Raw genomic sequence first — 25890 nt, forward strand, 5'->3', positions numbered from 1 at the left:
TGTATGCATGTATATATTTTTTAACATATTTGATATTATTATTATTATTATTATTATTAATAGTAATAGAGGGAATACAGGGGGTGAAACGCATTTTGAGCTATTACCATGGGGAATACACATTAATCTGTTGATTAGTCAGAACATAAAGTTCCATTAGGGAATTCAATTTTGAGGAACAACTCCTGAAATACTCACGATTGCCTCGAAAATAAGACAGCTGTGTTGGTGGTAATCCAACAATATAATCTCCTTGTGGAATTCTTGGACATTAAAATAATGCCATAATTAATGCTGCTAGGTGATACTGGAATTACCCCAGGAATTTTCGATTTATTTGTGAACTGATGAAGTTAGCTAAAATTCTGTTCAATTTAATTCAATTCATTTCAATTTAGGGCTGTTTCAACCTAAAGCTATGCAAGTCCGTTTTATTCAAATGCATCATAATAATGTGCAATGAGTGACTATCTAGGGGTACATCAGTATTCAGGGGCGGTCTGCTGGTTGATGGTACCACATTCAGTGCTTCAGGCTCCATATTTTTGGTTCAAGTAAGTTTTGATTTAAAACATTGAAAACACTCCCATTTTCTCTATGGGATAAGAAGCTAGTTTGTAAAACCACTTGATGAAGCTCTGCCTACTAATCTACTGCCATCCTAAGAATGCAAATGATTGGATGTCTCTGCAGGTGCAATTTACACTACGGAACCATGCTGTAGCACAGAGAAGTGCTGGTGTGTTAATTGACAAGCCTTTGTCTCTGTTTTCATCTTGCTTTTTTTGTGGTGCCAGAATAGATTCAGTGCTTGTTTTCACTCCCGGTTGAATTCAGGGAGTGTTCTGTTCAGCAGTAACTGCACAGAGTGCAGTCCGTGTCTTCCCTTACTGTGAGGAACCAGACCACCAGCTGTACGGTATGGGGAAGGGGAGGGAGGGAGGGAGAGGGGGGGTCCACAGGGCCCATCTGGTGCTCCCATCACGATCTGATCAATGGCTAGTCTAGGAGGCTCACCGAGCGCAATCGATGAAAATATCCTTGCGTAGGATCCCTCGGAGGTCAAGCCCCCACCTCGCCACAGAAGATAAATACTCATTTTCATGGGTGACACACACAGGCCATCTCTATCTCCAGGTTCTCACCTTGGTACTGTGGAGTCCTGACTGGCTGCGTTACACGTCCTGTCTGTTCAATGCTCCAGGGTTTTTCTTTTTTAATGAAGGAAAGAAAAGTTCTGAGACGAAACCAAATGTGCTTTCAAAATGTTAGAATTGATTGACGAGTGAATTTACAGCACCTTTTTCTGAGAGATGACTAAAACCTAGGCAAGAGAACCACCCTTTAAACTGGTGTCCCTACTTGTAAGGCTTATATCAAATACAAATTCACAAACAGAAGCTGATCAAGTATGGATATACAGTATATACACATTTGTGACTTTACTAAAGATCTCCTACAGTACATAGCTTTGATGTGTGCATGGTTAAGTTTAAACTTTGGCAAGATGTCAATATGTTTGCATTAGGCATGTCTACAGGATCCTAGGGCTGCCTGACAATGTGCAAACAATTAACTTGTTTGTACAGTGACCAAGACAACATAAATACACAATTATCCTGTGCTTTAATCATTGGAATTAATAGGGTCAAATTTGTTAATAGTAGATTTTAAATTGCTCTCCTGTAAGATATACCAGTGACTACAAGAGAGCTAGCACCAGTGAGAACAGCGGGTACCTTAGTGATGCAAGCCTGATAACCTTTAGGCACCTGGCATGTGACTGTGAGGAAATACTGAAGTAGCGGTAAACTGAGCATCCTTGGCTGGCATGAATCTACTCTTCTCCAATTGTGTCCCACCTCTGAAGACTCCCACTTTTTTTTGTTGTCAACTGATGTACTGGACTGTACAGATCAGTCTGCTTTGAGGTTTATTGACTACAGTCTGGAATTTTTGTCTCTCCATTACATTTGTAAAGGTCACAGGAATCTGATCCTCACATGTCCACACATGAATTATGTGGTTTTCAAACAGACTGACTTTCTCTACCAGGGCGCAATGGGGTCTTGTTAAGAAGGAACAGAGTGCGTGTTGTATTCAAAGGTTCCTGAAATGCATGTAGCGATTAGCATTACACCAGATAGTTAACACATTTTAAGACTACCTTTTGCACTTTTTGTCACGTCATACCTGTCAGGATTTTATTTACAGTTTGCACACACATATTGTTTGTGATTATTCATATTCAGCAAGAGAACTGTACAGGCATGAATGTTTGACCGCGACAGTGAGGGCGTCCGTCACAGGTAAATTTAAAGAATAACTACAAATTGTGTTGTTTCACTGTTAAAAAACATTCAGATGCAGTAGGGTATAGTAGGCTACAAGTTCAGCAAAGTGACACTGTATCAGCTGTGGTATAAAATGTGAATAAATAAATAAATGAAGCTGAGCATTTATGATGTTCCATCTCTACAGTAGAGTTCCAGAGACTTGTAGAATTGATGTCAAGGTGCATTAAAGCTGTTATAGTGGTCATGGTGGCTCAGCACCTTACTAAGACACTTTATGTTGGTTTTCAAGTTACAATCTGTCTTAACTATCTTAAAAGGCAATACAGTTATGTTTGGCAGTATGGCTCTGTTCTGGAAGGCCTCCTGGTCATCCACACAAGCATGCATCGATAAGGCAGGGAGGGCAGCAGCAAACCCCCCCTGGAGGGATACACACACACAACAGATCCAGCAGCTATGAGGACTATTATTAACCTTTAGTTATATGGGATAGGTTGACAACATGTCTTTAAATGTGGGAGGAAACCGGAGTACCCGGAGGAAACCCACAGGGACTGGGGGAGAACATGTACACTCCACACAGAAAGGCTAATGGAAATATGAGGGAGGAACAGGGCTGACAGAGGTGTTTTATTCTAGCGGGCTACAGCACACAGCAGGAGGAAGCGGGTTTAGACTGGCAGCGCACAGCAAGCATGCATGTTATGTGGGACAGTGCCAATAAGTAAGGGGCGGCCATTTAAATAGACCGCCCTGTTATGCAAATGGATTGTGATAGGCGACCATCACTGATGAACCGAGCCTTCAGCTGATTCAGCCAGAGCCAGGCTTGACTCTCGCGTCCTGCCTGAACTAACGTGTTTCTCAATTAGTGTGACAGGATATAACCTGCTTCAGGTAAATTTAAATAATAACTACCAAATTGTGTTGTTTGACTGTAAAAAAAAAACATTTAGATGCAGTAGGATACAAGTTCTGCAAAGTAACACTGCATTTAAGGAACAGTATTTTAAGGTATTTGTAGCAGTAACAATGAATAATATGGATTGATCTTGAATTGTATTTGTATAATATGAATGTTTAGGGTATGTCATTCTTTCAAAGGTCCCGAAAGTGCTTGGAGTCTTGATTTGTTTCTGCAGCAGTCAACATTTTCACCATTTCACCGTTTGCATAAGCCTGTGAATTATTCCTTTAAAGCTGTGTGCAAACGAGTTGTGTTGATACACATCTCTGTACTCCAGTGTAAATCTAGGTAGTAATCCTTGTCTAGGGGAGCTATGAATTGAACCAACCACATTTCCCCAGGCATTTCTCAAATGTCACTTCAGAAGTCAAATCAACAGCCAAATTATTGTTACGATGAAGGTGTCCTTTTTGCGAAATTGAAATTACTTTATACCTTTGTTCTATAAGGTGTCATTTAAAAATTCAATGTCACACAGTACTAGTGCATACATGCACAAATAAACACACAAGGTTATGTGTACTGCAACATAATGAAAGATCATTAGCCATGATAACAAATATTTTCAGTTTTATATTTATTGGAAATACATATTTCATTGTATTGTCATTACGATGAGTAAGGCAATTTTGATTTTAACTTTGTAATCAAAGTCTAATGGTCTAAAACCGGGCGGATACATTACTTTTTGGCATCAGGATGAGGGTTTAGTCTGTGATAAATGTCAATGGAAAAGTATTGTTTATTTAAGCCTTCAATGACCCCCCCAAGCATGACAAACCGCTCTCACCGATCTCAAGTTTTTACTGAGGGAAGTTAATTACTTTTTCCGCGCAGTGCTGTCATTTGTGTAGTGCACAGTGGCGCGTACTCAACACTCTTGCTGTTCGAAACGCCAAAGCCATCATTTTTTGGCAGCAGGAGAATTCTGTTTTGGCATTCTTCTCAAAGTCCCCTTATGAAAGAGGCATAATAACAGAATAGGACAAAAAAAAAACCACAAGGACAAAGTGTGGACAGGGATTGTCAGGATTTAAAATCTTTAAATAAACGCCGTGCCCTTTATTATTTTTTTCACGGATTGATGGAACAATGATAAAACGCTTCATCGTGTCAAAACATCCTGGCATTGTCCCAAAGGCCTTATTAGCTTGAAAATTAGCTTCTGCTTTATTGTTCTAATTAAAAAAGCTTTATCTGAAAACTGACTCAAAGTTTATTTAATTGTGTTTGGAGTAAGAGAGGGAGAGGACATGCTCAACCTCTGATATCATCGAGAATAAGCCTCGGCTTTCCTGAGCCCTCTCGGATATTCTAATGAACAATGGCACACTGAGGTTCCCCACCGTGCAGAAAAGCCTAATTACATTTTATATCGGCGCCAAACAGACTCGTATTTTTACCCTTGAGTTACGCAGTAATGCAGCATTCTCTTTTAACCACTACCATCATGAGAGGCTGATAGGCTGGATGCCTTACAGTAGAGTACTGCTTTAAATAAATCAAATCAATAACTCTCCCATACCCATATTAAATAGGCATGGTTTTATCATCTGCCAAACGAACATGGTATATGTCTGCTTTGATATAAGCCGACATATACCATATTCGTTGGAGACCATCACACACAGGGCCCTGAATTCAAATCTCATGGGATATAACTCTTATACCTTACACCAGACAGTGGTTTGGTATGGTACTGAAAGCAAGGTCATCCCTGAACCTTCTTCCCTTGAATTCACTCTAGAGAAAACAGTGGGATGATTTTCCTGCTATTCTTGCTGATTCATGCGAGCCAACACTGTCAGTCTTTAAACTTTCATTATGTTCATTCTGTATTCATATATTCATTCTGTAAATGAGACTACACAGATGTCGAGAATCCCTTTCATTCAAGCTTGCCATTTTTGGCTTTATAATGCAGGACTGTGTACTCTAGCTGTGATCCACTTCAGATTCAAATCCAGATATCCACGGCTTAAAGTAAATGTACTAGCTAATTTGTTAGTCTCTGATTTGCTATGTCAGTTAATTCATTACAACAAAGGCCTATACAGATATGTAATCATGCTATTAAAACATGGGCAAGTGTGTGGTATGACTTGTCTTTCATGGGCAAGAGTATGGTATGAAATTCAATCACTGAATCTCCTTTGTTTTCATATTCCAGGTTTCATCTCAACATTTCAATCATATTCAGAGCAGATATATAATGTTGAACTCATTTTGCATAGGTTTACTAGCCCTACCTGACTACCATTATTGGTTATGGCCCTGACTACCTAGCTTCAGCCCTGTTGTTTTAAGCATCATTGCATGCACTTGTGCAAGTTGCTGTGGGTAAAAACATCTGCTTAATTCAAAAATGTGTATCTGCAACTTAGTTTACAATAAGGTGTGTACCCTTGCGAAACATTACATTAAAAATGAATAATTTCAAGGTACTGGATAAAGGTTTCAGTATGCGAGAGCCTGAAATCTTTTTCATCCTCTTTCATTAGCCATGCTGAAAGCTGGATGGGGGGTTGCTGTTTATTCTGGGGAATGTTACAGTATATGCTGAGCAAAAGGAGTCTAGAGAGAGAGAACCAAATAACTGTGTACCATGGCTTTGCTGCACAGTGCTTGTAATGCATCTTGCTAAATTTCTGGAAAGATGCTTGCAGTGTGGTCTTTTGTGAGACGGATGAAAGCAGTGGGCATTCAAATGATCAAAAGGAAAACTTGAAACACTCAGTCCTCGGTGTTGTGTGGGTTTGATGTGCACTGAGAGCATTGTTCATTTTGAGTTCATGGCCCTGGTATTGCCTGCCAACTTTGGTTAACAGCTATAGCCAATTCCTTATCATTAGCAGCAAAAATAAAAGCAAGCATAAAAACAGAGCTTACTGCAAAGAGACCCCCTGTAATGCTCAGAGAAGAAAAATATGTCTTTGATTTTCATGGCCAAGAAAAGACAAAGGAAAAACTCTCAAACCCCACATGAACTACCCCGAGACGACCCTGCAATAGCTTTACCGGCCTCGGTAGTATTGATTTTACTTTGAGTAAATTAAATTTCATTAAATACGATATAAAAAGCATGGCTTAACCAAACAGAGCAGATATAGGTAGGATCACAGTTAAATGCTAAAACAAATACCCTTGTTTTACAATCTGGAATGAAATTATTGGCATGAAATTAAATGAAAAATCAACAACTGCTTAAAAGGGGGTGCAGGTGCATTTCTTGTGAAATGGCCCTGGACTAAAAGTAATTTGTGACATGCTATTTCACATTGCTGGTGGTGTATTTAAAAAGACTTTTAAAAAGACTGTATTCCTGAAAAACTTGAGCCTTTTACTGCCTTTTTACTTGGACTAGAAAGTACTCTTAAGATACTTCTTAAATGTTCAGGAAGCAAACAAACAGCCACCTTCCTCAAATAACTATCAAGGTTCAAGCCAAGAACATTCTCAAACTGTGTTCAGTTGAGACCTTAATACAACATATGCATTGCATGCCAAATGGAACATTTGAAGTGGACATTAGGATGAGGATCTTCACAGCTTTATAGACTGGCAAAGACACCAATACCAAGTAACCAGCTTGACACCAACCTACATTTGACTTGATCTTACATCCCACATGATACATTGGTTTAGACATTTTTTTTAGCAGATGAATATGATTTAGTGCATTCAATTCCAGGGAATCAAAAATAAGTTACCTTTGAATGGAGTATTGGAATAGAAGCATAAAATGTATGGTTCACTTTTAAAATCATTCCTTCCATGGTTAAAAAAAAAAACTAGCCTTTTGCATTTCTCTTGTATATTTACCAATCAAATTGTCTCCTATTTATCAGTCAGTCAGCTGTACATTTCAGCATCCCCCCTTTCTGCACCAATCAGGCAGCAGTATGATTGGCAAGGGCATATTTGTTCAACATTCTTTACATTCATAGCTAAAGACGGGGTGGTCTTGCAAATATAGCCATGCAGAATATGTATGTATAAGCTTATTTGATGAACTCTTTATCAAAAGGGAATTGGACAGAAGAATCGCAATAATGAAATGCGTTCTGTGTACAAAATCATGAAGCAAGCTTTATAACGTCAGCAGAAGGGACATCGAGTCATAAGAATGTAACAGGGCTTTCAGAACCATGGACAGCAGCGGTTCTCAGCCATTGTCATTTCCCACACGCGTCTGTCCCTAATGCCCAATCAGTGCAGCTCCCTTTGTCAAGAGTTGCATAATGTAGTCTGGGGTCTAAGAAGAGGACACAAAGACACTTCAATCACACTCTGGCCATGTTTGTTATTTCCTAACGAAACCAAAAGACACAAAAGTCTCATTATGGTCTATGTTTGTTGTCTCCTACTACTGTTCTGTTAGCTTTGCAGAATCATCTGGACAGCCACGCAGCCAGACCCAGCCAATTAGCAATGTCCCTTTCTGCCTTCAGTTGCCATGTTGTCATTACCTTCGCTGTTTCCATTTCGTTTACTTTCCCACCACACCCAATAAATACAGATATCAGATGTCTGTACTGCATATTATCTTTGTGGTTGCTACTGCTTGCCTTGCCCATGTCTTTACTGCAGCACACAAACACACATGCTGGTATACTGTGCATCTTCCTACAGTCTAGAGAACAGCACCGTTAGTCTAGACTTCCCAGTAACATCCAAAGGTTATATGCTGATGCTTGATGACTGGTCAGCTTTTTCACACAAGTGAGACAACTCTGTAGAAAGTAAATAAACAAAAACAGAAAAACTATGAGTTTATAAAACTCAAGCTCTCCCTTTATCTCCCTTTGCCTAGCTTGAATAGATTTAGGGCTTTATTTTGAGGTCACAGAGAATTTCTCACTAGTGAAAATGAAACCGTAGCAAGGGCAGAACAATATTATTTAGCAGCGCAAGGCCATTTGCTCTTAGGTTGGTATTGTCAGCCCTGTGCCACAGCATTTGCTCTAGGCAGATGGAAAGGATGCTGGGTTAGTCATCTGAGAGTGAAGATTGGTCGAACACAAGGCACTTGAAGAACAGGAGTCAAGAAATTCTGCCCTAGCAACTCATTGTAGATGCCCACAACAATTAATTTCATATCTGGAATTGAATAGCTATTATATTATTATCATTATTTTTATTGTTATTAGTCGTAGTAGTAGTAGCGGTAGTAGTAGTATGCATCACTGTACAACAACATTTAAATTCAGCATATGTTCAATTTGTAATTCCATTACAAAAACACTTGTGTCTCATTAAAGGCAAGGTCAGTCAAACAGGACATTAGCTAATGAGAGTTGAAGCTGAGGCCACCTGCTGCTCATCTATCATAAGAGTGCTTTCCATATTAAGTGCATAATTTATCTGCTGCTATAATTTGTTTTAATCTCTTTTACCTATGTTTGTTACTTGAAGCCGCACATCCAACAACAAGCAAATTTCTCCGGTGATTACATCGGCTCCATTCATTTTCAATGAGAGGCGAGTCTTCGCATCTGCAAGGCATGTTGGGATAGCTGGCAGAACGACGCAAGCCAGTGACGCAAAAAAAATAACAGGAAAAGTGGTGCGATAACCAGTCACATAATTATTACTGTGTCGGGATTTCCAATATATATGATCAGTATTATACATTCATGAACACTGTGTCAAAAATATAAAGCACACCCGCAAACTACCGATTGTAGGAGGCGATGTATGATTTCACCCTAAGGCCCGAAACATACCCTATGTAAGTACGCAAACACAGACTATTCGAGCAACGCAAAGTCGATTTCATGTGTCGTTGAATTCTAAAATGTGTCACCTGTAATTCTTAATGCAATACAAGCTTTTTACAACTGTCCTGGATCTCCCCCTTGAGGAATCAGGTTTATTGCCTCCACAGAGACACAAGAACGCACGTGGAGTATGTACAGCTGGGCCGCATGTTTGCAGATCGTCAGTCCACCGTTGCTATTTGCGTTCGCATACTTACGTAGGGTTCAGGCCTAATGGTTAGAATCTCTGTTGCATGAGGCAAGAATAAGTGCATTCATACGTTCTCAACAAAAAATGTTTGCCGTCTTTGTAGCAGGTGGTCCGCCGGAGAGGCAGATTGGTCTCGGCTGCGTCGGCTGGTGGAGAGAGCACACGCACCTGGGCTGCGTTAGCTAATCGGCCCAGGTGCTTAAAGGTGTGCTGCTCTCCACAGTTCAGGGCTGAGACCGGGAGCTAACACCGATAGCACAGTTATGATTTTCGTTTCGTTTTTGTCTGAGCACTAAAGACCAAGAAAGTAATCCTCAGCTGGGATGCTGGAGGAGCTGGACCTGGCCTGGAAGGCGGGTCAGCTACAGAGCAGGTGAACTAAAAAGTTGCTGCTCTGTTTTACTTTCTTTTGTCTTCGATATTTTAGCGTGTTGTTTTAGTTTATTGTTTTTGCCTGGAACCCGTGAGGGGGAAGGGTGAAGTGGTCCATTTATTTTATTTCATGTTGGTGTGGGTGTGTGCCCTCTCTCTTCATGCGACAGAAACGGTGTTCCCCGGTACTGCCGCATCTCTCTTCCCAGGGGTGTCACACGTGTGACAGTCTTCTTTTGATCAATTACACAAATACACTGCTTGTTTTATCTGGCTGAATTAAACAAACTTTTTTCGGAGGAAAATATATTGTGATATCGAAAGTGTCTGCTTACCGGTCGCCTCCTTTTTTTTGGTTGTGGCACCACCTGCCTGAGAGGGGTGCTGGGGCATGGCAGAAGATACCATATTGGGTGCGTGGCGTGGTAGTCAACTGTCTTTGTGCATCTGGTGACTACTTTTCAGCTAAGAAATGATGTAAGTGAGGATAGTGTGTCACCACATGTAGAATATATCTGCTTATTGTTTTTGATGTAGGTAAATGAGCATTTTCTCCATGTCCTATATGAAATGTGAATTTATCTATTCACCATTTCTGTTGGGATAAACCACCTAAAAAAAAGGCTTGGTGCGGCCGTATGGCCTGAGCCATGAAGGGTGTGATGTTTGGCAGTAATGCGCAGGTACAAAAACGCTACAACGGCTTTCATACAGACCCACACATGAACATGATCAACAGAGAAGACAAGCAATAATAGCTTTGCTTCACTTTTTGACAGTGAGCTGTCATCACCATCAAATGATTCCATGTAAGGCCTGAGAAGTACTTCCATCGATGTCTATTCTGTCAGCTGAGCTACATTTAATATCGTTACCAATAGACCTACATCAACAAAAAGTCCCATCACATTATAAAACCAAGCCGACGGCATTTTATGATTTTTTTATGATGAAGAAAAAGAAGGCAGATAAACTATTTCATCATTATAATGTTGATTATACATCTACAGTGACACAATCCCTTTTCATGTGCAGAGGCCAGCAATCCAGACAAATTGCAAGTAGACTACTATTTGTGCACATAAATATTATCAAATGAGACGAGCACAGAAAATCTGAAGGTAATTCATAAATGAGCTTGATGCTGCTGGTCCAGTTTTGTTCCAGTGAATCAATAAAGTCATTCGGGTGGAACTTCATGTGATAAAAACACTCATTTTTTTAATTACTCATATTTTAATTTATATTCGTTTATGCTTTTTATGTAAGGTAGTTAGTGTAGTACAGTCACACAGTCATAAGAATATCTGTTAAAGGGCCATCTGGGTAGTGTAGATGTATAAGCACTCGCCTACCACTGCAGAGACCCGGGTTCAATCCCCGGAAGCGGTACTTCCGGCTTGGTCAGACGTTCCTACGAACACAATTGGCATTATTCGCGGGTGGGAAGCCGGTGACGGTATGAGTCCTGATCGTTGCATTAGCGACTCCTACTGGTTGGGCGGGGCACCTGTTCAGCTGGGAGGGGATCTGGGGGAGATAGCGTGAACCTCCGTGTGCGTTATGCTCTACCAGTGAAACTCCTCACTGTCAGCTGTCAGGTGAAAAGAAGCGGCTGGCGACTCCACATGTATCGGAGGAGGCATGTGGTAGTCTACACCCTCCCCAGACCAACAGAGGATAGCACATCTACCAGGACTGTGTGATACATACAGGGAATTGTTATAACAACTAAATTGGGGAGGAAAAAAAGAATATCTATTAAGCTCTACTTACAATGATATCTTGTTAAAATGAATTCAATTGTCATTAAAATTAGTTGCAGAATTGAATATTTCGGTTGATTGTTTTTAGTAATTTCCTCAGAAAGCCTATTTTTTTTCATCACAGCACAGAAATATCTTGGTTTGAACTTTTCTATTATGTCAAGAAAAGAGAGCAGGCAATCCATCCTCCTCATGGAGAAAGTGAGGGTTACAGGAACAGATGGGATCACAGTACAGAAAGTACAATGCCCTGGCCACATGGGGGGATCTGTATAAGGACTGGAAGTCACTGTGCAACATGCTATTTATTTATTTAGTTATTTACTTATTTATTTTGGTGCATATTATTATATAGTGCACATATTCTGTATGTGCTGTAGTAGAGGCAATTTTACCAAGCATCCCACTCAATGTTTCACAAAATGTCCCAATGAACATGATTTGTACAGAAAAACAGTGGCAACATCAAGGTTCATACCCTGATTCAGGTATAATATCATACAATGTTCGCCTGATACCAAATCAGAATCACAGATGTGTGTCTGAGTGCAATTTGGCTGTCTTTGACAGTGAGATTTCCTGAGTGATATTTCCTGACATCTTCTAACATTGATACAACTTCCCTAAGAGAGGGACCATACACACCAGACATGTTTATCAGCACTGGTGAACTCTTTGTCTGTCCTGTCATGCACTGTCCTCTTTAATTTTCAGCATGAGTCTCTTAAAGAATAGCATTAAGTACACATAGTTTTATACTCATTTCCTACATTGTATCTTCAATCTTTGTAATGTGGGCATTTATAATCCCACTGAATGGGAATCAGAATGGCTTTATGAATGCACCAAATATTATACACATCCCCTTTGCAGACATTATTTCTTTAGTGCCGATCCTGGTCCGTCTACATTGTTGAATAATAAAAGAAAGGAGCATATTGTGAAGTATGCTAAATAAAAAAATGTGATTTTGTGGTGGTAACATTGAACTCCAGCATTATAAAGCTTTAATAATAATCCCTTAGCCCCATAATCTTGCATACATTTTTATTGTGTGTGTGTGTGTGTGTGTGTGAGAGAGGGAAGTGAAACTCTGCTTGTAGCCATGGAGACTGTTGCAAATCAAGAAAAGCGGAGTCCTTTTGAGAAATACTTCTTTTCTCAGAAAATGTGGATAGCTTACCTTATGTCAAGTTGAAGGAAAGGTTCTCTCTCCAGAATCTCTACCATATTCCAGACGCTATAACAGACACTTTTTGGGCCTGACTCAATGTCTGTGCTGATATCTCAACACAAGCTAATATCTGTTTGCCATATAGCATGAACATGATCTGAAAATGCTTTAAAAGCACACGATAGGCTTTTCACTCCACTGCTGAATTTGAAACTTTGTGTCTGTGAGGCCGCTGAATCATTTTAAAGAAAAAAATACCTTGGACCTGCCAGATCCACCACCGTTATATGCTCACCTTTTCACTGGTGTAACAGGGAATGGAAAAAAATTCAAAATGATTAAAAAAGACCTACATATCCAGGAATTATCTTTATACCATTATAACTGTAACTATTCATTTGGCATGTTGTCACCACTAATGCAAGAAGTGACATTACCATGATGTAAGTGATACAGACTATATGCCTATTTGTGCTCATTGACATAAGCATAAGATACAGAAATGAAGTGACGTATCCCATAACCATTAGTACCTACCTAATGTAAGTGTGTGTGTCTGTGTGTAGGTATGTGTGCACAAAGCAGTGTCAAACTCTTCAGTGTTAGGCTCATGAAAACTCACTCTATGTATGTACAAGGCAGCAGAATACTCTATTGGAAGGCTTTAAAGGTAGATGTTCAGGAGCCAAGATTTCAGGTTTGAACATTTGAATTCATAGACACTGTCACCTAAGAAACCATATGTAAAGACTGTATCACTGACCCGTTTTACTCAATGAATGTGTCTCTGTTATAGACGTGTAGCAGGTGGACAGAACTCACTGTCGCCAGTGGGGACAAGCCCCACACAAAAATGGTGACTGCAGGCTGATCAATCCGCCAGGAACAGGGAGAAATGCGACCGCATCATATTTGTTGGTATATGACAGGCCCCCTGCAATGCCCCGACAAACGGAGATGGGCTGTAAATATTTGTCCTGACAGTACGCTGGACATTTTGGACTACGGAACAAGCTTGTTTATGTCTCCGGTGTCATTCTGTTCAGTGTATAGTAACCCGAACTGCTGTATCGCACAGGTGTGGGATGCAGGATCCTGACCCACTGCAGTCCTGTTAAAAATCCGTCCCTGAAAACAGAGGAAAGAAAGGAAAAAAGCGATGAACTAGTAACCTTGTTCCGATCTGCCCTGGGCACTGTCATGCCTTAAAATCTCACGCCTTGCACTAAAGGCTCACTTGTCTGAAATCAATGGTGCACGGCGTGTGGGCGTGGCCAAATTTAGGCATTTTCTTGACCAGAGGTGAGCATACAGCTCAGACTGCACCTCACAGGTGGAAAATGGACTGGATTAGGCTGAGTATACTATCAGTGAGTGTGGATTCAAACAGCTTATCAAGTGACCTGTAATAATAATAATAATAATAATCTAATGTTACAAATCAACAGCTAGCAACCCAAATCCCCTCAGAATGAACCAAAAAGCCAAAAATCTGGAATAATATTTTATGTTTAACCCAAAACCAAAGTAAGCTGTGTTGAACTATTTACAATAGACTGACAAGAACCAAGAAACGGGCAGACAATTATTCATATTAGATGTTATGCTATATATTTTATTTTATTAGGTTATTTTCTGCCTACAAAACATATGTTCATTGAAAAACAAAATTGCCCAATACATGGAGCAGGTTCACAGAAAAACAGCCCACATAACATTTGTCAGCATAATAGATTTTTCAAATTCTACCAAAATGTCCCGCTGCAGTATTCTGTAAACAGATTCCAAAAAATATGGTGGCACTGTGACCTTAACGATGACAGAGATATGTCGAAAAGGCCACTGTGTCCCCGGGGACCGAAAATATGTACTTTCCTTGTGTCGGCTCTCGGTGTCAACTATTTTAGAGTCCTCTGCATCACACCCAGTGAAACGGTATAAAGGCTTTGATCTGGGAGGTTACAAATCAAAACATTTTTCTGAAGGGCTTCTGAGTGGCGTAGCTGGTAAAGGTGCTTGCTGCGGGCAATGGCCTGGTCCTATGGCTTAGATATTGGATGTTAGCTTGTGGGGAAAAAGTTAAAATTTCTCCTTGCTGTACTAAAAAGTCTGTACTTGTGTGAGTACCCTGAGTATTTATTTTTTAATTTAATGTTTTTCTAGGATGTGTGGGAAGTATGTTTAAACAGCCTTAATATTAGGTCTGACTTTGCAGTTGTGCATTTGAACAGAAATCCTTTCCTGATTTATACACACAGTGAATGTGACAGACTCTAAAGTAAACTGCATATTTACATTCCGACTGTTCTAAAGTGCACACATTTTATTCCATTTAGACACCTACTTGGCATCTACTGGCATTTTTAATGTAATATATTGAATTCTTAATACTAATGTGTGTTTTTAGCCAGCACTGATATTTAAAATTGAGCAACTCCAATGGATGAAGTGTGATATTGTGAAATAAACTCTGTCAGAGTGTCATAATATTTCAGTGCTTCAGGACAATACAAAGATGTCTCAGGATAGATATCCAGGCTTGTCCATGAAACTATTGAAAGTATTTTATAAATATTATGAATGCAATTAGTATAAGCCTGCCTTTACACCCATGATGTAACTAACGTGATATCCATTTTAAATACGGAACATTAAGTGTGATTTAATATGCAGTTCTTTTAACTACAGTGAAACACATTGGAAATTGAGGTTAAAGTGTTGAAAGCATGACTAATTAGGCATTGAAAATCTTTTCAGTGGCTTTGCAATTGCTTTGACCTTTCAGAACCAACAGACCAATTTCCATTTTTACCATATACCTAATGACTATGCGAAAATAATTGGATGATATATAAGACATCTAACTCAAAATCTGGTCCCCTACATGATTTTCTTTTTTCAGGTACTTTTAGTTCCCCCTAGATGAGAGAATGTAGGCCTGCCTACTTTTTCAAATTCAGGTCAGACAAGAATGCTAAATAGATTACAGCAGAATTAGTTTTGAAGCTATTAACTTTTTTCTGTTTATTTATTTATTTGGTGATATAGTAGGCAACTCCTGCTTTAGTGAAGTTGCTTACTTTGTCCATCACAAACATAATATTTATTGGCACAATATAAAAATGTGTACTGAAGACATGTCAAACACTGGAATGTATAATACTATGTATATGGCCATCCAACCAACTCCATCAACATTTTTTTAAGGGAGATGTCCAAATAAGAAGTGGCACACACAGCCAGTTTACAGTGTGGTAGCCATCACTGGCTGAAACTTTGAAGTGTCTAGAAGTTTTTTTTTTTTTTTTTTTTTTTTTTTTTTTTTTTAATGCCAGTTACAGTACAGTGAGCATTATATGAAGTTTTCTGTGTCATCTTTAAATAAAAGTTTCTCATTTTGCAAGTAAATGTGTCAGGTAAGTATCATTGATCATGGTAGACAGATCCAGTGGTGGTAATTATGCATCTTGTGCATTCAGATTCATGAATTGGGTCCACTGTAATTCAGGGAACATGCTCCATTGTTCCGTTTATTAGCTTTTAAAATATGCCTCTGACTGTTGCCAATGGCATAATGCCAAGAGATCATTCTTTTTGACAATGCTTTTATTTGCCACCAGAGAGAACTGCTGTTTGTGTGATGGAACTGCATTTTAGTCTTTCAAAACACTCATAACAGGAAGTCAAAGATTGAAAAAATATCAGATAATTCTTTCTTCAAAGCTGTGAGATTGCTTCCTTATTTCCTAGCACTGCTGGTTTATTCAAAACACAGCATAATGTGTGAATATTAATCCACTGGTTTAATTCATAATAGTCATTGTTGGCATTCAAATGAGAATTTCATGCTGATCACATACACACTATATTTATTCAGGCAATGTTAAGGACTTCATGTACTTAAAAAAAGAAATTAAAATAAATTATTAAAGCCTGAAAATGTAACCAAGAAGATTTATGCTAGCAGTAAATGAAAGAGAGAACTCTCAGCTTTCTTTTTTTCACAGTGGGTCACAGCTTGTGAACAAAGGGCAAATGGCGGAGAAAGAACTTAAGCATTGGTCTCGGTTACTGCTAAAGTGTGTGTCCAGCGGATGCAGAAGATATCCAGCAATTTGAAACTGAACTTGTCTTTGCTCCAAATATTATGGAGCTCCCTGGTGAAACCAAAATGTATATGTCTGTTGAAATGGGGTCAGAAGGTAAAGGTATTAATGTTTGTAAGGGCTGAGAGTCTGTGGTCATTGTGGTTATTTCTGTAGGGAACCCTGAAAAGTGCCAAACTCTCGGTGCTGTATAGGTATAAGACATGCCGCCCCACAAAGCCATAACTTGGAGGGGTGGCATACCTGCCATCCCAGTGTATACACTATTTACATACGCACACACAGAACATTCAATAATAAGAGAAAATCAAAGTAAGAGCTGAAACAATCTAAAAAACAAAATGATGTTTGATCTTTCAACATTAGATCAAACATAATCCTTAATTGCATCAGTAGACAAAAGGGTACTTAACCTTTTGGAATTCATTGATGTACCCAGCACATTCTGCTTTGATCTGATATTTAGCTGCAAATGGTACATTTAACCATTTCACCATGTGTACCACAGGTTATGCCTGCACAAGATCATTAGAGTCCACCCCTTACTCACCCAAGAATCTACACAGCTGTTTGTACAGAGCCTCGTCCTCAAGTCTCTCATCTGGACTACTGTTCCGTTTTTGCCGGCCGGCTTACTGGCCAGTGCCATCAGGCCACAGCAGCTGGTTCAGAATGCTACTGCCAACTGGTCCAACCTGTCTAAATTCACATGTCTCTAAATGGGGTAACCAAGCACAAAATACAACAGAGCAGCGCATGGGCCACCGAGACTACTGCCCCCTAAGAAAAAGGCTATAAAATATCCAAATATGGTCATTGGGGTTCACATGAAGGGCAATGATGAAAAGTTGTGCAATACTTGAAGTGCATCATCCATTCTGAGTGATTCATTGCTTATACCTGCTTATAACTGTGTCACCATTACATAAAGGAAGTCTGGTGAGTTTGTATGGTGCAGACCACCGGGTGGCCACCTCTCAAACCATTTATTAATCTCCCCATGCAGCCAGGGGCTCGATGCCCCATCATGGCACTTTCTGTACTGTGATCCCATCTCTATCTCAAACCCACTCTGCTTTCTCCCTGTCTTAATTATGTGAGACAATACATAAAGAGGGCAAACTGTCTGCTCAAACATAAACCCAGGCTTGACATTCAGCTTATATTCTTCATATTTAATGATAGACACTATGTGCAGTCTACACTCTGAGCAGTCAACCTGACGAAATGATCAACTTCTCATCTCATCTGGACAGAAGACTGAACAGCAGTTTAACTGCTTGGACCTCGTCACAATCTGCTCCATTATGCATTTGCATTGTGCAACAACCTTCTCCACCTTTTTGTTGTCTTTTTTTGTTCAATGAAAAGTCTCTAGCTGCATAATAATCAATATGAAAAATGCATTTGTGAGCCCTGGGCAACAGAATAATTACACCTTTCAGCAATATTTTAAAAGTGCACTTTGAACTATTTGTCGTTTTGGCATAAAAGCCTGATTGGCCACTCACCAAATACTCAAACTGGTTTCATCATGTAATACAGAACCCTACTTACACTATAGACTAATCAATTAATTCATTAGGTACAAATACATATAACAATATTTGTAATTGTTAGAATTGAAATGTTAAATGTTTGAAAAAGAAAGCCTGTCCAGTCAACAGTTTCTATCCTCCATCCTTCCATTACATTGATAAATTTTCCACTTTGATAATCTAGTTTTCTTGTGGTTAGCCTTACTCATCCATTTGTTTTTTCTGCCACTGTGTAGCCATTCAACCTGATCATTAATAAGCTCCCTAATTAGATGCACTTGCATAATTGTTCATTATCTGCTCCTGCAGTTTAAAAAATGCTGTTCTGACTGCGTAACTCAGGACAATAAGAGTAATTAAAGCACGGAAGTGGAGCACATGCTTTGATGTAAAGAAAGATTTTCAGCATTCTGGCGACTATAGGCTGTCCCCATGTTTCCATGGTATTCCCAAGTGGCCAGTTTAATTAGATAGGAGAAACTGAAAGATTAAACAATAGAAAATTTAAACAATAGAAATTGTTTTGAGTGGTGAATTCATGCAAAACTCCATTGCCCTTGCAGATAAAACAATCGTATTCACATGTCAAAGATATTGCACCCATGCACAATGCTCATGTCACACAGAGCTACGTACCTGAACTGACGTGTATTATTGAAAGCGTTGAATGTGACCTTCTATTTCGTATTCAAGCATACAAGGACAAGCAATAGATTCACATTTAGCACAATGACAATATGTCAGATACACACAGTAAGAGCTATACCCATGCCACTCAGATGGTTAAAAGAAAAGTGAAGAAGTGTAACAGGATTTAACTCTGCATATGCATCTCGGGTTTCAAAGAACATCTCAGTAACAACCTCTAGCCTGACTGCCATGGTTTTCCATCAGAGATAGTCACTGGGCTGTATAATTGAGGGAAGCACTTCTGCCCTAGTAACATGCTATTATACTTGTTGGTAATACTTAATATCACTTTCACGTGACACCTCTCATATCCAGCCATGACAGGATATTACATATTATGACAAATATGACAAATGCCATAACACTATCATAATGTATGTGTGTGTTTTTTTGTGCGTGTTGAAATATTTGCAGCATACTTTATAATAGTGACGACGTGTCGTAAACTGTAATGTGGTCACTTTTCATAATGTGTGTCATGCTTCTGACAGTCCTAATGTAAATTGTTCAGTCTGGTTGGTATTCTATTGGCATGTCCCTTCTTGCCACGTGGCAAGTGGCTAGAAGTAACCAAGTCAGAGGTAACAAGACAGCCAGGCCAGCTTTGACTCTCCTCACTGATCACCATCTCAGTATTCCCCTTCCCTGGAAGAAGGCAGCTAGCTTGGGTCAACAGTTCAAACTGAATCTGATACATTCTCTCATATTGCACTGCTGCTTATCTTTGTTGGTTGCTGGCTAGCTTGCTATGCTGCTAAGCTTGTCATACCATCCCGGGCTGTAGTCATACCAGTGAAAGATCAGATTATTCACCACTGCTGCAGTCCTCTGTAGATTCTCCTCAATGGCCAGATAGCCATCAACCTGCTCTAGGCCTTGTTCACTATTCGAGGCAAAGGGGCAGAAGGCAAACTGGCCAAAGTTGACTGCAGCTTTCAGTGTCTTCAATCAATCAGTCATTCAGCTTCTAACAAAATATCAGAAGATGTATCCACTTGTTGCTAACCTGTTTGCTACCTGATAGGCACAGCAGATATACATATACGTGTATCCTTTTGCTGCTAGCCACCTTCTGCTCCTGTAGGCGGATGGGGTTCTTCCCTCGATCATTCTGCCATAAGTACGTATTGACAGCTTGCTACCTTGCAAAACAGCAGACCTCCCCATTGCCCTCTTCATTTACTGTCTAGCAGGAGCAGGGTATCTTTGATAGTCTATATTTCAAATCAAGTCCTCTGCTTTAGTCAAGTGCACTTTACTGCATATATTACATCAAAGTAAATATTTGCAGAGGCTAAACATGTTAATTTGGTTATTTATGTAGGGCAACCAGAAAAGCCCAATTCTCAGTTTTCTCTATCTAGAATATGCTCCATGAATTCATACCTAGGCAGATAACTTATCTAGATACTTGCAGCATGCTTAATGCATCATTGTAAGGTATGTTATAAAGGTTTACATCACCAAATGTGTTCTAAACCATTATAAAAAATAATACAGTTGTCATAAATTTATAAATGTGTACATGTACATACATGTGTCCATACAGTATATGACTAGAGACATGGACACAAGAAAAAAAACTATACTAACTATTAAATGTTAATTACAGACAGTATATCAATGTGATTTTTTTCATCTTTGGGGAAACTACACCACCCCCTTTTACATAAACGTATTCTAAAATACATTTACAGTAGTTGTATTTCTGTCATTTAAAACACGATCAAAGCAGCAAGAAGAATGCATGAGAGGTTTTGATATTATTTGCAGGTATTCAGTATTATTTAAACTTCACCTTTAGTCACTAATTTAAAGTAATCTCTTCTTTATAGAATTTTCTAAGAGAGGAAGGTTAGTTTAGTTTCCCAAATACACATAACCAGAAACATTACGTTCAAATGCTGTGTCAGAGCGACTGATGTCAATCGTTGCAAGTCTTATTTTTACTGAAAGTAGTGTCAAACTGTGACACTTAATGTGACAAAATGATACAGAACTTTTGGACACTTCTTCAAAACACTGAGGGAATGCGAATGTTTTTTTTTTTTTGTAAAACAGGCCCACAGATTGTCAGGAATTCTGTCAAACTATACATCTGCCTGAAGTGTCTTTTGGATGCGAGTGGACATGTCGAACTTACAGGCAAAGTCACGGCTCTCATCTGTTATTCAGTAAGTCAACAGTGTAGATGTTTATGAGCTCCCAGGAAGATCTCTGGTAATTATCTTTGTCACGGAGTATCTCTAGATGGGAATGATGTGAGGGTTTATGTGGAACGAGGGGCCTGTAACAGACACACCAAGGTGCGGGGTTTTAATGAAGCCCTATACACACTTACACACAGCTCCTTTGAGATATTTCTGTGGGGGAAAAAATATATAAAAACAAGTCAGGGAGGAACAGTAAAAGTTTAAACATCTCTCTTTCTCTCACTCACCATCTCTCACTCACTCACCCTCTCTCTCACTCACTCACCCTTTCTCTCTCTCTCTCCATACCTATCGTTTCCACTGCCTTCTGATCTTTCATCCACCATTGTTTAGCTCAACTCTTTCTGAAGTTTAATGAGTTTCCTCTGTGGAGAAGAAGCCAGCGGTGTAACTGCAGGAGAATCACACCTCTCTGTGCAGCTCCATGAATGCCTCACCCACCATCCATCCCTTAGAGATGTGTTGTTCTCTGCTTTGTGAAATAACAACGAACAAAACAGGATGCTGGTTTCCAATTAGTGCCATTTATAAACGGGGGTTTACGGAAGCCATGTCAAGGTTATGGACTGAGAGATATGACAACTTCTGCCTCAATTAATAAAATATTATAGTCGAGAAGGAGTAATATTACAAAATTTTGAAAATAACTGACCCCAGACATCAATAAAACCTGCTCTAACTCAGGCCCCTTCTACCTCATGATGGACTGCAGACATTTCAAAATAAATAGTTCCCCCCACATTTTACCATAACATTAGCTTGCATTTTTTTAAATGTTCGTTTAAATGTTCAATTCAACATTTACAATACAGATACAGGCTAGCCTGATCAAAGGGAAATGAGGAACACTATCCAGTCAACAAACCTAGAGATGCAACAGAGCCATAATTTAGCAGCATATAATGAGATAATGAGGAATAAAACGATAAAACGGTGAAATGGACAAATAGAATAGATGACAATACCTAGAAGAATGACAGGTTTTATAACCTCAGTGAACCTACATGGCAGAATTTTCAGTGTATTCAGATTCAGTATATTGTGTTCTGTATAAAATATTGCCAGCTACTTACCTTAAACCCCTCAACAAAAGGCAATTCAATATGTTTTACACCAACATTGTCCCCCCTTTTTCATTTCTTAACACTTCTATTCTAAGAGCTCTGAATCAATGAGCAACCATTAGGGCTTTTGGTGTAATGTCAACAAGAAGCACAGATTTCCAGCGTATGGGAAGATAAACAGACACCGCCCAGAGCCACACACATTGATCGAGCACAGCACTGTCGGAACACAATAAGGCTGAAACACTTATTCCAGGCGAAGGCACGTAGCCCCAGTTTACTTAATGTTCATGGCCAGAACGACTCAGAATAAAAGCAGTATACGATACACATTAATAACACGATACACCAGATGTTGGCAGTGGAGTACATTTTAGAATTCAATATTGAAAATATATTCATAGCTGTTTGCTTCATATACAGTTGGTTGTGGCAAGTATATTCTGTTCAACAAAGTCATACTCACCTGGAGTAATCACCTGCAGTTAAACACAGTAGATGCTCAGTTATTGAGTGGGCAGGAGAATAATGTTACAGATCTCCATTCAAACGTAGTTTGAAATAATGAAATAAAGTGGATATGAGCAGAAAAAAATAATAATCAGGACACTAAACATGCACTCCCATGGAATTGATTTCCATTTGCACAAAATGGCGCATACACACATTGTATTGTGTGGTCCAGGTTTCTCTCTTTCTTTCAGAAGTGAAATCTTCACACATGCAGCAACTCAGGCATCTTGGCTGTTTCTTGCTTTGTGCCTTTTAGGGAGTTTTGCTTTACTGCCAGTTTGTCCCCGCTAGTCACTTTTGGCAGATAATTTAAAGATACGGTTAGGCGCATTGAATGGATCCAAAACACACGCTGTTGCACCAACCCCAATTACACAAAGTTCAAGCTTTAATTATCCATTAATCAAAAGTGAAAATGAGTGCTTACAAAATATAATCAAATCTGTCATTATGTTGGCCACAGGGAGCAAAATCAAATTAGAACCGGTCCACTGTCATTTCTTGGAAATCAAAAAAATTAAGCAGGTCTCTAAAACATAATTAAGTATAATTAAAACTTAACCATCATGCATTAAGGGTTTGATTTAGCCACAGAAAGTTACGCATAGCAATCCCATCAATTACACTGTTTTGTTCTCTAACAAGTAATCAAAGAGAATCATAAAGAGAATCATTATTCCAAACAAAAACATTTGAGTTACTGTAAGGGATGGCAATGCCTGTGTGAGTGCACTACACCATGGATATAATCATGGGTATAAATATACAGATGGTCCCCATGAATTATTATGATGATGAAATAAGATGTAGAAATGGATCCAAGTATGCTTCATACATGGACAACCTTCATTTCTGAACCTATAATTGCATATTATTAATGCAGAAAGTATTTGATAAATGAACTGACAATCTAGCAGCAAAAATCCTACGAGTATATTCAACATTCGGAATAGCAAATGGTACTTCTGCTTGCAGGTGAAATCATGCCACAGACCCAGTGATAACCCATCAGAATTGACCTCTATATTTCTACTGTGCCGTCATAGCCATATTGCAGCCCGCTTCATTAAACTGTTTATCATCCTAGTAAAACGCATTGCAAACCACCTGGTAGCACAGCAAAGTTAAGTCAATTCTCACAAGGAAGGGTTCCAAAAGGCTCCTCTGTGTCTCCACAGAGGAGCACTATCTTGTTCAAGGATTCTTTGTCAGGCAAAATGGTTCAATCTCAGCTTTCACACTTTTCACACCTAACATAGACGGTTCTATAAAGAAAGCTAAAAAGGGCTCCCTCATGAAGATCAGCCAAATAACTCTTTTTTTGTGACAGTCATGAAAGGGAAGGAACTACAAAAATGGTGTGTTTGAGCAAATCATTAGAATATATGCAACATATAAATATAAGAGTTGACAGAGAAGTAGTCTTCAAGAAACAAGAAATATTTAAATTTTCAATGAAGGGCAGTTAAACATACTTCACAAGAGAAATCCCTATTACATGCATGATAAATGCATCCCTACTAGGAATGTGATGAATTGCTAAATTAAATAATCAAAGAGAATATATAATTTTAAATTATTAAACAGTTCAAAATAATAGATCACCAAATGTTACCTAGGCTACTGCTCTAAATGGGTAACAGAAGAAGGATGGCCATCTTTTTACCGTCAGTTGAAAAAATCCCAGCTTGCAAAAGAGTGCTGTGTGTAATGATTTTGAAAAGCTCATTGAAAATACCAAACAGTACAAAATATGTGCAGCCAAATTTGCATAGCACATGCCGACATCTATGATGTTAAAAGAACCAAACACCTAAGGTCAGGGGATCACAGCAAACAAGCATCCAACTTCATAGTGAGACCTCTTCAGTATGACAGCAACCAGTTAAAACCACAACAGAATTAACTGCTAAATTAGCTACGAAAGACATGTTACCCGTAAGCATGGAAGAGGGTGGAGGGTCCTACTGCCATTTGTTAAGCCCTAATACACCCCTGTGCAATGTTCTGTTGTGCAAAAAGCCATTACAGCTTGTCTTGAATGTACTGAAACAGCCACCTCTCTCCGTACCATTCTATGCACGTCTGACGTTGTTGTGAAAACCATTAATGCGTGGACAGCACTAACTATGCAGTCTTATGTGACTATAACTTCAGTGAAGATTGGGTCATGTGTTAACATGTTTAGACGTGTTTTAATTAGATTAGTCGGTAATTCCACTTTTCAGACAGCAACTAGTCGGTGGTCAGAAATGTGCGTCGTTCGCATCCCTAATCCCTGCATATTAAAAAGGAAAAAAAAAAAGAAAATGTCTTTAAATCAAATTGTTGTGGCCTTTAAAAAGGTCTTAACTACTTTGGTTTTGTCTGCTGCTGCTGTGAGATTCTTCTCAGCAGACAACTCCTGTTTTTCTCAATATCAATGGTTTACATGGTGGCTAATTTAAATCTTGGCACAAAGCACAGTAAACTAACAAAAACGCCAAATGCACTTAACAGAGTAATGGGTTTAATACAGACACAATCCCTTTGCCATGAAAGTAAATGTCATTTTCTGACATTTTCTGAGTTATTTTGTGAGTGTTATATGCAGTTAAATTCAAACGTATTGGGATAGTGACGCAATTTTTTTTTTTTTTGTTTCGGTTCCATACTCCAGTGTATTGAATTTGAAAAACAATCAATTTGAAGTTAAAGTGCGGACTGACAGCTTTAATGTGAGGGACTTAACATCTGGGTGATCTGTATATGAATTATAGCTCAAAACAAAAAAGGTGTTCCTGTAAAATGGGAAAACATGTAAATACCATGAAATAAAAGCTGATGGTCTGTGCTTTTGTCTCATATTCATCTTTAGTTCTCAAATCCAAATGCCTTAACTTAAGTATATAGCTAATTTAACTAATTTCATTCTACTGCTATCATGGAGGACACTTCTTTCTGGGATTATCCAATTAAGTGTTTTCTGGGACCTGTTGTCTGATAGGACAGCACTGCGTGCCTCGTTATGCAGATTCTCATCCCAGAGAAAGCAGTTCAAAGCACATCGCACTGAATCCCTTCTCTCCAGCATTGTGAGGAATGAAAAGACATACAGTGCTCAAAGCCTGTTGGGGTGAAGGCACTCCTTTCTTTCGCATCGATAATATCAATTAAAACATTTAACCTCCGGTCCTGTTGAAATTTTGAGCTTCGTCTGTCACAGAAGTTTAAAATCCCG

This window comes from Anguilla rostrata, chromosome 9, assembly GCF_018555375.3.
Source record: "Anguilla rostrata isolate EN2019 chromosome 9, ASM1855537v3, whole genome shotgun sequence".
In the NCBI taxonomy this organism is placed as follows: domain Eukaryota; kingdom Metazoa; phylum Chordata; class Actinopteri; order Anguilliformes; family Anguillidae; genus Anguilla; species Anguilla rostrata.